At 44.8% G+C, this 12499-nt stretch overlaps 1 protein-coding gene across 3 annotated transcripts in view; it reads left to right on the forward strand.

The window, feature by feature from the left end:
- The window catches only part of LOC129868358 (homeobox protein cut-like 1), a 244473-nt gene that overhangs the window by 18461 nt on the left and 213513 nt on the right, over positions 1–12499 (forward strand). The window lies entirely within an intron of this gene.

A 12499-nucleotide genomic window follows, 5' to 3' on the forward strand; every position in this document is an offset into this window, starting at 1 on the left:
TGACAAGTTTCATCACAAACTGGTTGACTGAAGTAGGGAAATATGTGTTCCAACAATGAGCGTCAGTTTTGGAATAATTGCGTACATTTTACATTGCCTACTCACCAAACAGATGTCCTGGCCATAATTCATCCCCATGTATTGATTTAATGTGGAATTTTTCATCCATTTAGAAAATTCCAAGGCACAGGCAGAATAAACTAAATCAAACATCTGTATATCAAAGAAGAAGATTTTTGGTTTGTCTTTCAACTTGCCAAATTGAGCCCCATTTCAAATGATCACTCTTTAACTGTTCCAGATGTGAGATGCGAATCACTTTACACTATTTTGTTATTTTATTCTGTTATATTACATCCAGTTTTTACTATAAAATAGGTGTCTTGACTGTGAGAAGGGCTCGGGAAATAAGAGCATCCTGTCTGCTAAATTAACAAACTACAAACAAGCTCCACTGCTGAGGTTACTACACTAAGACTGTGTTCCACGATATAATATAACCAGTTGATATTACAGTTTCAATAAATTCATCTTAAATGGCACTTGTTCTTTTTATTGACTGAATATATGGCAATTTAGCAATTAGGATCTGTAATGGTTATAAAAAATGTGCCATTGTTGCTCACTGTTGGCATATAGATAAATGCGCATATATTTTTTTCCAGTGCCTTGTTCTAAAAATAGCTTCTTTTTTTTCATTCGAGTACTCTAAAGAAAATCATGCCAGTACTCGAAGAGAAAAAAGGTCAAATGCCCATCCATATCACTAATCTCTCAGCACCTAGAGACTACTAAACAGTCAATAGACATTAAATTATAAAATTACACAAAAACTATGTAGGACATCACTAAATACCCAAATGTTAAAAGTGCCGGAGTTGCCCTTTAACACAGTAATATTATTATGCTGCTTAAAGTCGGAGTCATTGGTGTTTTCCCCCCAGTTTAGGTAATGGTCAGATTATATACACACTGCTACTGCCTGAATTTCGATACAATTTAAAGAACCTGTTGTCTTTTATTGATCTACAAATGTCTGCACACTTGTTATACTTTTTCCTTTTATTTCTTGTACAAATCAATCACCATAAAGTGGAATTAGAATTTCAAAGAACTTCATCCACAGCTACGCTTCACTGACTAATGCTCTCCAAAAACCTCTTTGCCTCCAGGTATGTTTCTTGAGAGAATATTTCTCAATATGTGGGTTGAGTTTTTGCAGGGTTGACCATATTGATTTTTTTGGTGGTGCGTTGCAGTAACCCCAGGCCCTCCCCCATGTGGGGCTGTAAATGTTTTAGGAGCAGGCTGACTCTTTTGGGGTGAGTATTTCACTCACATGCCATGTTTAATCAGAGGGGGGCAGCTCAGGGTGCCATTAAAGCACACTCCATTTAGGCTCAGAAACTGCCCTCTCAGCTCCCACGGAGGAATGATTGAAAAGTCTGACTATCCCGTCAGAACACAGCAGATAGCAAATGTGCACGCAATTATAACACCAGAGCACGTTCTCGGCAGCCAACCGCAGAGACTGTCAGGAAACGCCAGGCGGTGGAAAGTTCAGATGGGCGACTTGTGAATAAATAGGCAAGATGTAGCCAACCTTATTCCATCCATTGTTTTATCCATGGGATGTTGTTCATGTGTTTTGTTGGTGCATGTGTCCTCTCTGTGTGTGCCGGTCTCTGGATTTTTATTTAAGAGGATAGGCAGGCAACCAGGGAGGAGGACCCATGTTCTGTTCTTGCTTCCACTCAGCTCTGGTGTCCACATTAGCCATGAATCAAGGTTGCGTCAGGTTACACAAAATGTCAACTGCCTGGGAGTACAACCGGCTCTCTTTTTCTCTGGCTGGCAGGGTTACCTCACTCTGATTGCCAAGTTAGACAGTGCCTGAGCAGCCCCTGTCTCTGTATCAGTCAGCCTTCTAAATATAATACAGCACAGAATGTTTTGTTCAGCACAGCGATTCTGTGTTTAGTTTCTCATTACGTAGGGCTGCATTGGAAATAGATAATCTGTCGAACCTGTATAATCTTCTGTCACATTATACTCCATGACCTCGATATTATGACCGTGAGACAAGGCTGTTAATCACAAGCAGTGAAAAGATAAGCCATCACAGTTACGTTTACCAATGAGTAGATATGATACCTACATATTTTCGGCCTAATTCTTTATAAAGATTTAACTATTGTACGCATACAGTGTTCCAAGTTCAGACTAATGCCCAGAGACTGATATCATTATTGCTTCTCCCAGACTTGTACCCTTGAATAATGCAGTCAGTTACCTGAAGAGGGATGAACATAGGCTACTCAATGATGAGGGGGAAAAGAGAAGTGCCTGAACAACCACATCAGTCATTTCTTAAACTTTAGAAAAGTGCTCTATTATGCCACACAATTTAATTGAATGGATGCCTCTCCCATGGCCCTGTCCACATCCATAAGTATAGTTCAGTATCTTCCTTGATCTTGATTTTTGTAGTCAGAAAATATGTTAGTAGTCTGAAATTGTAAGTGAATTTTCAGTAGTTTTCAGCATTCTGAATATGGACAAAATTCTTCAACGTTCCATTCAGCACCTGCCAGCCCGACTGTATCAGTTGCCATTTGAATATGGCAGACTAGCTGTAGGCTAGCTGTCAATAAGATTCACCCATGTTAACTTCAGTTGATTTTGTCAGGCTGACAGATTGGACATTACATTTGGAAGTGCAGAGAGTGCTGTGGTGTGCTATTCAGTATAGTTGACTGCCCCAGTGCTGTGTCCCTGACTGCCGCCGCCTCCTTTCTCCCCTCCTCTCTTCCCTCCCTCTGCTGTTCCCTGCCCCCAGCCTGAACTGCCACCGATGTCCAGCTATAACATTATACATTTTTCTGCTCCCTGCTTCATGAATTATTAACCTGCCTGAATTGATGAGCGTCCTGTGATGGAGTGCTGGCATGTCTATACTGAATGTGTTACATGACAGGCTCACTGACATGCACCTTTACTGTCTATGCTACAGATACAGGGGCCTTTTGTTATATACTTTTTCTCATATAGTAGCCTACTAGACTACACCAATGCTGATCACTACAAGGAAGCAGCACATATCTTTCTGATGGGCCGCCCCCAGGTGGTAAGGGTAGGCAACAACACGTCTCCTACGCTGTTCTTCAACACTGGGGCCCCTCAGGCATGTGTGCTTAGTCCCCTCCTGTACTCCCTGTTCACCCACGACATCGTGGCCAAACATGACTCCAACACCATCATTAAGTTTGCTGACAACAATGAGATGACGTCAGAGGAGGTCAGAGACCTGGCAGTGTGGTGCCAGGACAATAACCTCTCCCTCAATGTGAGCAAGACAACGGAGCTGATCGTGGACTACAGGAAAATGCGGGCCGAACACGCCCCCATTAACATTGACGGGGCTGTAGTGGAACGGGCCGAGAGTTTCAAGTTCCTTGGTGTCCACATCACCAACAAACTATCATGGTCAAACACACCAAGACAGTCGTGAAGAAGGCACGACAACACCCTTTCCTCCTCAGGAGACTGAAAAGATTTGGCATGGGTCCTCAGATCCTCAAAAGGTTCTACAGCTGCACCAACAAGAGCATCCTGACCAGTTGCATCACCGCCTGGTATGGTAACTGCTCAGCATCTGACCGTAAGGCGCTACAGAGGGTAGTGCGTATGGCCCAGTACATCACTGGGGCCAAGCTTCCTGCCATTCAGGACCTATATAATAGACAGTGTCAGAGGAAAGCCCAATATCTTTTCAAGCGGTACCGGAGCACCTAGGACCAAAAGGCTCCTTAACAGCTTCTACCCCCAAGCCATAAGTCTGCTGAACAATTAATCAAATTGCCACCTGGACTATTTACATGGACCCCTCCATTTGGTTTTACATTGCTGCTACTCGCTGTTTATTATATATGCATAGTTACTTTACCACTACCTACATGTACAAATTACCTCGACTAACCTGTACCCCCGAACATTGACTCGGTACCGGAACCTCCTGTATATAGCCTTGTTATTGTTATTTTGTGTTCATTTTTTCTTATTTTTTACTTTAGTTTATTAGCTAAATATTTTCTTAACTCTTCCTTGAACTGCACTGTTGGTTTAGGGCTTGTAAGTAAGTATTTCACAGTAAGGTCTACACATGTTGTATTTGGTGCAGGTGACAAATAAAGTTTGTCTTGATATCATGACTGTGATGGATGGTCATACTATCCATATGGTCTGGCTACCGGTATGTCATTTTTGCCTTTTCTACTCAATCAAATAAGTTAAGTAAAATGCACAACCTTAACTGATTGGATCATTTTATAGACTTGGTCATAAATGTGTTGGAAGTGAAGCTAGTTCCCAATGACGTAGCCTAGTTGAACATTTCTCCTTTGGTGAAGTGAAACAGTGTTGTTTATCCCTCAGAGTTGATTTATCAGCACAACTGTACGCTCTCACACAGATGCTCACGTCTTGTCTGACGCACTTTCTGAGGTAATGCAGTTTATGTACTGTCAGCAACCCAGACTGTCAAAGTGAGAGATTGTTTAAGCTCTCACTTTAGAAGCGCATTAATGGCCCACATTAATGGCCCATTTTACAGTTGATTGGCCATTCTACAGTTAATGGAAGTGGATTTTGTGCTTGAAAGTACAGCTGATTTGAATTCTAATAGACTGTCCTGTTGTGCCACTGATGAGTTATCATCTGCTGATGTGGCTCATGGTGTTTTTTTCTGTTTCGTATCAACTCGTAGACCTTACCCATGGCTGACAGTGCAACGCATCCTTAGCGGTAACCTGAGAGCGGAGGATAAAGGGGATTTAGCCTGGTTTCTGCTTGTCACTAAGACAAACTAGGATAAAACTGATCCAAATGGGGGCTGAGAAATTAGATGTGTGTGTGTGTGTGTGTGTGTGTGTGTGTGTGTGTGTGTGTGTGTGTGTGTGTGTGTGTGTGTGTGTGTGTGTGTGTGTGTGTGTGTGTGTGTGTGTGTGTGTGTGTGTGTGTGTGTGTGGAGAAAATTCTATTTCCATTTTTGACCTGACCAAGTACAGGCCCAGATGTTTAGTACATTACAATTGGGGAGAAATTGCAACAGTGTTACATTTAGAGCTTTTGTAATCATACACTTGTGTGAGTAATGGGGTCCTGTATCTTCGAGGTACATAACTACTTTTCCCATGCACTGGATCAAGGTGTTACAATAACAAGTGGCAGCTGTGACTATTCAGCACACCAGTTTCTTTATGGACACAGACTGAAAAAGTAGAGTCCAATTAGGTTGAAATGCTACACAGTCCCTTAGGCCCGAATCCTAACTTGAGATAAGAGCACCTAACTTGGACTCGATGCAAGCCTAAATCATGCACTGATGAGAGTATGGTGTATTCTCATATTTGGATTTGACCCCAAGTGCTTCAAACTTTAACTCCCTCCATTGCCCGGTTAGGTGGCAGTCATAGGAGACATGACTTGTCTCAGTGGCCATTGACAGACATTGCCTTGAGTTGACCACCTCCTCTATTCGGGTTAGCTCAGTGACTCCCGGCCCTCTAAACCTGTCACATTAGTCTGAGGGGAAGGTAGAGACTGCCACATAAGCCTCTGCTAAACCTGAAGTTTAACTGCAGCACAGAGCATTAAGACCCGGGCCATGCTCTCCCCTAATTTCCAGCCTTCTGTGTGTGTTTGAGAGAGAAAGAGGGATGGAAAGTGAGAGAGAAAGAAAGAAAGAAGTAGGTTTCATCAGCATTACTAAGTGTTGTCAGAGGGGACCTCCAGAGCCCCAGTCCTCCCCCAGCGCTGGAAGTAACTGTTCCCACAGGGCTGCTGACGGACTGGGAGAGGAACCTTCGACTCCCCGCTGGTCCTCTGAGCTTTCCCTCCCCCCTCCCCCTCAGTCCCCAGACAGACATACATCAGGCAGGCTCTGCTGTTACATACCAAAACAAAACCAGCTCCCTGAGGGGGGCCTCTGGGGGCACAGGGGAGTCGGCTCATCCCCTTCTTCATTGGCCCCGTCAATGGTGTAACTCACATCTCTCTGGCACGGAGGTAGACTCTGGCTGAACTCTTGCCTTTGCCTTAAATAGTTATTATTAGTGACCTGAAAACCTCCAGGAGTCCTGTAAATGTAAGCCAGATGCCGTTAGTGACTAGAAAATGATATTATGCCTTTTTGAATGGGGAGAAAGAAAGAGCGAGAGAGAGGGCCTGGTGTTTTCCGTCTCGGGATGGAAGCGCAGCCCTGGCTAGAGGGGGACCGGGGTCTCTTGGCCAGGGGCACGTTTTCCTCTCCCTGCGGTTTTCACATCAGCAGCCACAGCCTGGGGCCGTCTTGCGGCTACTGGAAGGCCACCTCTCCTGTGGTACTACACTGCCTTATGTACTCCACTGATGAAGACTTCTATTCTCCTTCTGAAACTTTGCGAGTTCGCTACTGTTAGAGACAGAGCGTGTGTTGAGGAATCTGTAGGTTTTGAGTTCAAGCCTTTCGACCTATTCTTCTGAGTTAGCATCTCTGGAAATATTTGCCCTTGCCTTGACCTCAGCAGGTAAACCACAGTTCTTTGTCCTTGCGTAGCCTCATTGTTCTTTGTATTAGTCACCTCTTTGGATATATTTGTGGTCACTCTGCCTGTGCTGGTATTTTCTTCAGTTATTTCTAATGCGAGTCAACCCAGGACTCCAGACAGTCACTCTGCCACTTAGTGTTCACCACAAGCGCCCCAATGGCGGAGGAGAGCAAGCCAAACTGTTGGGAAAATAGGCCGTCCCTGTCACCACTTTCTCCCAGGTTAAGTCTAATAAACCGGGCTCTCCCTCCTAACGAGGACCCCTTTGTTTTGAGTGTCTTTCGCCCTCCTCCCTTTGTTGATGTCCAAGGTCTCTTTTAACAGTGCACCTCTAAAAAGGGGCAATTATTTTGAGAAGCCTCTGCCTGTGCAGGTTGGGGGTCTGTGTGTGTGCAGGCAGGGAAGCCTGGGGGGCTGCTGGGATGTAACCAGCTCTGTGCAATGCCTTTATACCCTTGTGTCCTCATTAGCCTACCAGGCAGGCAGGCCTGGGAACACGCAGACAGGGAGGCCCTTCTCCACACAAAGCATTGGCCGAGCCTAGCGCTGGGAGGATCATTGTGCACAACCATATACCCCTCACCCCCTTAAAATGGCCACCCCTTCATAGGATATTGTTTATGTCCACAGCAGTGATGAACAACTCTTGACAAAGGCTGCATAGTTCATGATTGAAACCCTTGAACTAAAGTGCCATGTCAGCAAAGGAAGGTGGTTGTGCCACTGCAAATGTGACCCTATGGTAGTGGGTTTTTCAGGTTCTCTCGCTATCCCTTGTTTCCACCACACTCCATCTCAAATGCTCCTATGAATAGACCGTTGTCTTTGTTAAATTACAGCTGTAAGTAACCTTCTTCATTAGTCTTTTTCAGAAGCAGAAATCTGATCACCACGCAAGTATTAGTCATTGACAGCCATGTTGGAGTTTATGTACAGTAGAGGTCTTACCATATCCTCCCGACTGTCAATATGACTGAGATTACACTGGATCCTTAGCCTTTCATTTATCAGGGGCCATGAAGGAGAAGAGACAAGGAAAGGAGGCCCTCTCAGAGTATTGGGACACATCCACGGTAACACTTTCAGTCTGTGTAAAAGTCACCTCTGACTCTGTGGTAGACTACAGTAGGACTGGTACTGTTACTGTTTGAGGCGTTTGCCTCCTCTTCTGACTGAATCTCTTGGCAGGCTTATATCTGGAGCTGGCGGCTAATTGGCTGGTGGCCAATGCATATTTTAAACACTGCCCTTTTTAAGAGCCTACTCCTCAGTCAGAGCCTCTACCTGCAGCATTAGAGTTGTAGATAAGAGACGTATACTGTTTCTTCAGCGGTGCCGTGTAGTCCTATTCAAAGGGCTCACTCTCCATTTGCACTGTGATAGGTTGTCCTCTGATATGGATGCATGAAAGGAGACGGTTGGAAAAAAGATCCATTGATCTAAATTTGATTTTGTTCTTTGACCTTATCCAGGGTGACTTAAATGGCTTTGTTTTGAGACCACGTTCAGAATCCACGTAAAATAGTATTAATAAAGTCCTACCAGCCAGACAAAACACTGGTCTTGTGCTAATCTTAACCTGTGCAAAACTGTAAATGCAGTTTCTCTTGTAGATGAACCCCCATTCTATAGCGCGTAAACCCCCATTTTCTCTCACCAATGCATGTCTCTCACCCCGTTACATAAAAACCACAGAATAATGCCAATGCCAACGCAAACCAAAAGTGAGTATTATGCGATTTTAAAATCAGCTCATCTAAACCATTGCAATCCCTCATTAAAGCATTTTTGGGGGATAATCAGACGTTTCAGATTAAGTTTTAATCCAGAGCTTTACTTACACAGCACAGGTCTATGTGCTCTCTCTGTGTGTTCACTTAGTTAGGCCCCCTAGTCAGACTCAGTTAGGCCCCCTAGTCAGACTCAGGAACCAGATTATTATGGTGTAAATGCATCCAGGAACATCCATTATGTTTAGATCCCTGATGCATTATATTGGAATGTAATGTTAAATTTCTCCCCATCGCACCCGCTTTTTCAGGGACAGGGAGTTCAGCTCATTGATGATGCAGAAAATTTGCTACATTTTAATTATATATATTTTTGACGTATTTGAGAGAATCCCCTGTGAACCTTTTTAGCGTTGGTTTAGCTCAGTTTTAAAGCCAATGTGTTAGGGTTTTTATTACAACCTCTGTTTTTATCTGATTGATTTTGCTATGTAACTTGATTAAAATAGTAAATTTCCCCTACCAGAATGGCTGAGGCCAGTGGTAACTGGCCTGGCCTCCTGGGGAGCCAGCCATGAGAGAAAGCCCTAGTGTATTCTGCCCAGGTCACTGCTACCTTGCATCCCCTTAAAGAAACCCATTTGAACCTCATTCAACTGCCTAGTAGTCCTTTATCACTGGCATCATGAAGACTCCACCCCAGCGAAAAGGAGTCTGGCCAGAGGCCTGTAATTGCTCCCCCTCCCTGCCCTGGATTATTGAATAAAAAAACAGTGGTTACGAGGTAAGGGCTGTAATACATACACGGCAGTACCAAAGGCATCCTCAGGCTGTAGTCTTCTCTCCCTGGTTGTTAGGAAGGCCTGTTCTCCCCCACACTAGGATTCATCAAGCCCTCTCATAGAGACCCCAGATAAAGAGCTCAAACAGCCACGCTGTACTCTACGACCGTGGATGGGATTCACCTAGCAATGACTACTACTGTATCCAACCTGCCTCTGTAATCCTGACTGTATCTGGGTCAGTTTAAAATCAAGCTACTCTGTTATTGAGTGAGACATGGCATCGAGACAAGCTGTATATTAGGCATTCTATTTCCGTCTTGATGATTTACAGTGCTCTCACAGAAAAAACGTTAGTTTACATTCCTATTCCACTCGAAACATGTGATGTGCTAGCTCCGCCTATTATGGGGTTCTTTGAAGGTTCAGCCAATCGCTACCACCAACTACAGGAAATAGGTTTGATGAGAACAAGTGTGTGTTTTTGCTGAGTAATCTGACTGCCATTGTGGCAGAGTAGGCTTTGGAAGTGCGGTTGGAGCCAGCATGTGAGAATGTGTGCGTGTATGTGTTTGTTGGATGTGTGTATTTGTGTGTGGGTTTGGCAGCGGCGCGGTGCCCTGGGGGGCATTGTAGTGAAAGGGGAGCCCTGGAACGGGCGGCGAGAGCACTGTCACGACGGAACGTGCTCGGGGGAAACCGCAAGCCAGACGTGCTCTTTCTTCTCCTCTGGTCTGACAACATGTTTCCCATGTTCCAACCAGTTTTCACTGGAGCCCTTCCAAGGCGAAGGGGAAACCCCCCTCTCCACTGCTCTCCCTCCCTTCCCATTCTAGCCTTTATTAAGACCGACGGCTGGTGAAACGGCAACCTGCATGTTAAGGGAAATACAAATTCTTGAAAATAAACCCCATGTTTCTCCCCTTGTTCCCCCCGGCCAAGTAGAGTGAGGTCTGCTGACAGGCAGGTTCCCCAGCTGTTCTCTCTTTTTAGTCAGAACCGCTAAGAGGTTCTACCTCAGAATGTCACTACATCAGAGGTTTGACTGTACTGCCTGCTCTGCACTGTGGTGCCATATAAGTGTAGTTTAGTTTTACAGCTTTAAGTTGTTCTTAAGCGCAGATCTTAAGTCAGTTTTGCTGTGAAGCCTACCTCTTTATGGTGCAGGTTGGGTTAGCCGATCCAAGATCTGTGCTTAGGCTAAGCGTAAAGTGGAGTCTACCCAGAGAAAGACTGGATAGGTTCTTCTTCCCAACACTCAACTCTGCCAACATGGTGTCCGTCGCCATCTGTCCTCACTTTTCACCCGTTTGAAACAACGGACAGCCATTTCAGGCAGCTTATTTAGACCTACTGTTCTAAAACGTCTTCTACAGGTTGTGTCTCACGGAGGTTGCCCAAGTGGGATGACCATATATCCCCTCGGCTGATGCCCCGAAAATGTCTCACGTGGAGAAAGAAGGACAGAGGGGGTGAGGTGGGAATAGTTATTTAGTCAGTCAGTTATTGCTCCAAAGATCGGCATGTCATTTGAATAATTAACTAACCCAAATGAAAAGGGCTGGGTCGAGGGGGGATAGGCTTGGTTAAAATGGACGCACTAGCATTCTGTTCAATGATAAATAGTTAAAACACTTGCGCTGGAGCCTCCAGACTGCGCTTGCACATTGCATGCATTATTAAGCCAATGAGAGCTGTGTTTCTGGGCTCTTCTCTCTTTCTTTTCCTATCTCTATCTCCACCGCTAAAAGCACAAGACAAAAGATCTCCCTGCTTTGATATTTCAAATGAGGCTCCTGGCTCTTCTCTGACGCAAGGCCATGAATTAATATGTGCGTCTGTGAACATGTATCTCTATTTAATATTATAGAATCCATTTTTTACTGTTGTAGGCACACACCTCCACACTTAATCAAAAACTGCAAAGTGCCTATAGATTTCCTGGACCAGCTCAAGTTTCTCTCCCTCCATTTTCTCTCCCTGTTATTCTGTGTAAGACTTTGGTAAGCATCTGAGAGAGAACCCGCACATCGTTTCATATTTCAATGGGGCACCTTATGTTTGCATTTTGTCTCTCTCAAATGGGTCTGGCTGTGGGACCGTTTGATCGTGTGAAAACTCATGTCAGCATGTTTAAAGGGACTTCACTAATCTGCTCTGGGGGAGAGAGAATTCCGAACGCAAAAAACAGTCAAATCACATGAGTGTGCAGAGTGAGTGTGGGTACGGATGGGGGTTTGTGGACCTAAAATTAGAAGCGTGCACAAGGCCTGAATCAGCATGCCGACGTTTTCCACACTGGATCGGGAATGCATTTTGCTGACATGCTTTTTCTTTTTTTCTTATTTTCTTCTGCCCCTCGTCTGTACTTTTCCCTTTTTAGTGTGAATTTGGCCTTTGGTTGAGAATGTGGTGGTGGTAAATTGGTGTCCCAGATTATTATGATTAGCGATTGAGGTAATTTCAGGGAGGGCTGGAGATTTGCTGACAAGTGGATTGGAAGATTGGGTCTGGGAAAGAAGGCCCTAACCAGGGGTTTAGAGTGAGGGGTCAGAGGAAGGCAGAGAGACAGACATGTAGCGTCTCTCTCTCTCTCACACACACACACACACACACACACACACACACACACACACACACACACACACACACACACACACACACACACACACACACACACACACACACACACACACACACACACACACACACACACACACACACACACACACTCTCACTCTCATTCTCATTCTCACTCTCACACTCACTCACTCACTCACTCACTCTAAGGCATGTCCACACACACACACACACTCACTCACTCACTCACTCACTCACTCACTCACTCACTCACTCTAAGGCATGTCCACACACACACTCACTCACTCACTCACTCACTCACTCACTCACTCACTCACTCACTCACTCTAAGGCATGTCCACACACACACACACTCTAAGGCATGTCCACACACACACACACTCTCTCTCTCTAAGGCATGTCCACACACACACACACTCTCTCTCTCTAAGGCATGTCCACACACACACGATTCATTTTCTTTCTCCATTAAGTCCATGACACTGTGAATGAAAGATTAAAGAAATATATGAAAATCCATTCAAGACTGTGTGAGACTCAGTTTCTGTGATGTGGGTTGTAGCGTGCCATACAGTTGCTGCTAGCATAAGTTCAGGATAGAAAACTAGTGTTAATAGCAAGTATAGGCCTAATTTAGATAAAGCCTGTGTGTGTGTACTTGCATACTATATCCTAGGCCTACAGCTACAGCCCGTTCTCTTCTGGATCCCCCAGATGAATTCCAGAGTTTGTCCCGCCGCCCCCACCCTTGCCCAGGAGAGGGCTAAGAGGAGGCAACACATTGGCTGATTGATTACTT

This window comes from Salvelinus fontinalis, chromosome 13 (genome assembly GCF_029448725.1).
Source record: "Salvelinus fontinalis isolate EN_2023a chromosome 13, ASM2944872v1, whole genome shotgun sequence".
NCBI classification, from domain to species: domain Eukaryota; kingdom Metazoa; phylum Chordata; class Actinopteri; order Salmoniformes; family Salmonidae; genus Salvelinus; species Salvelinus fontinalis.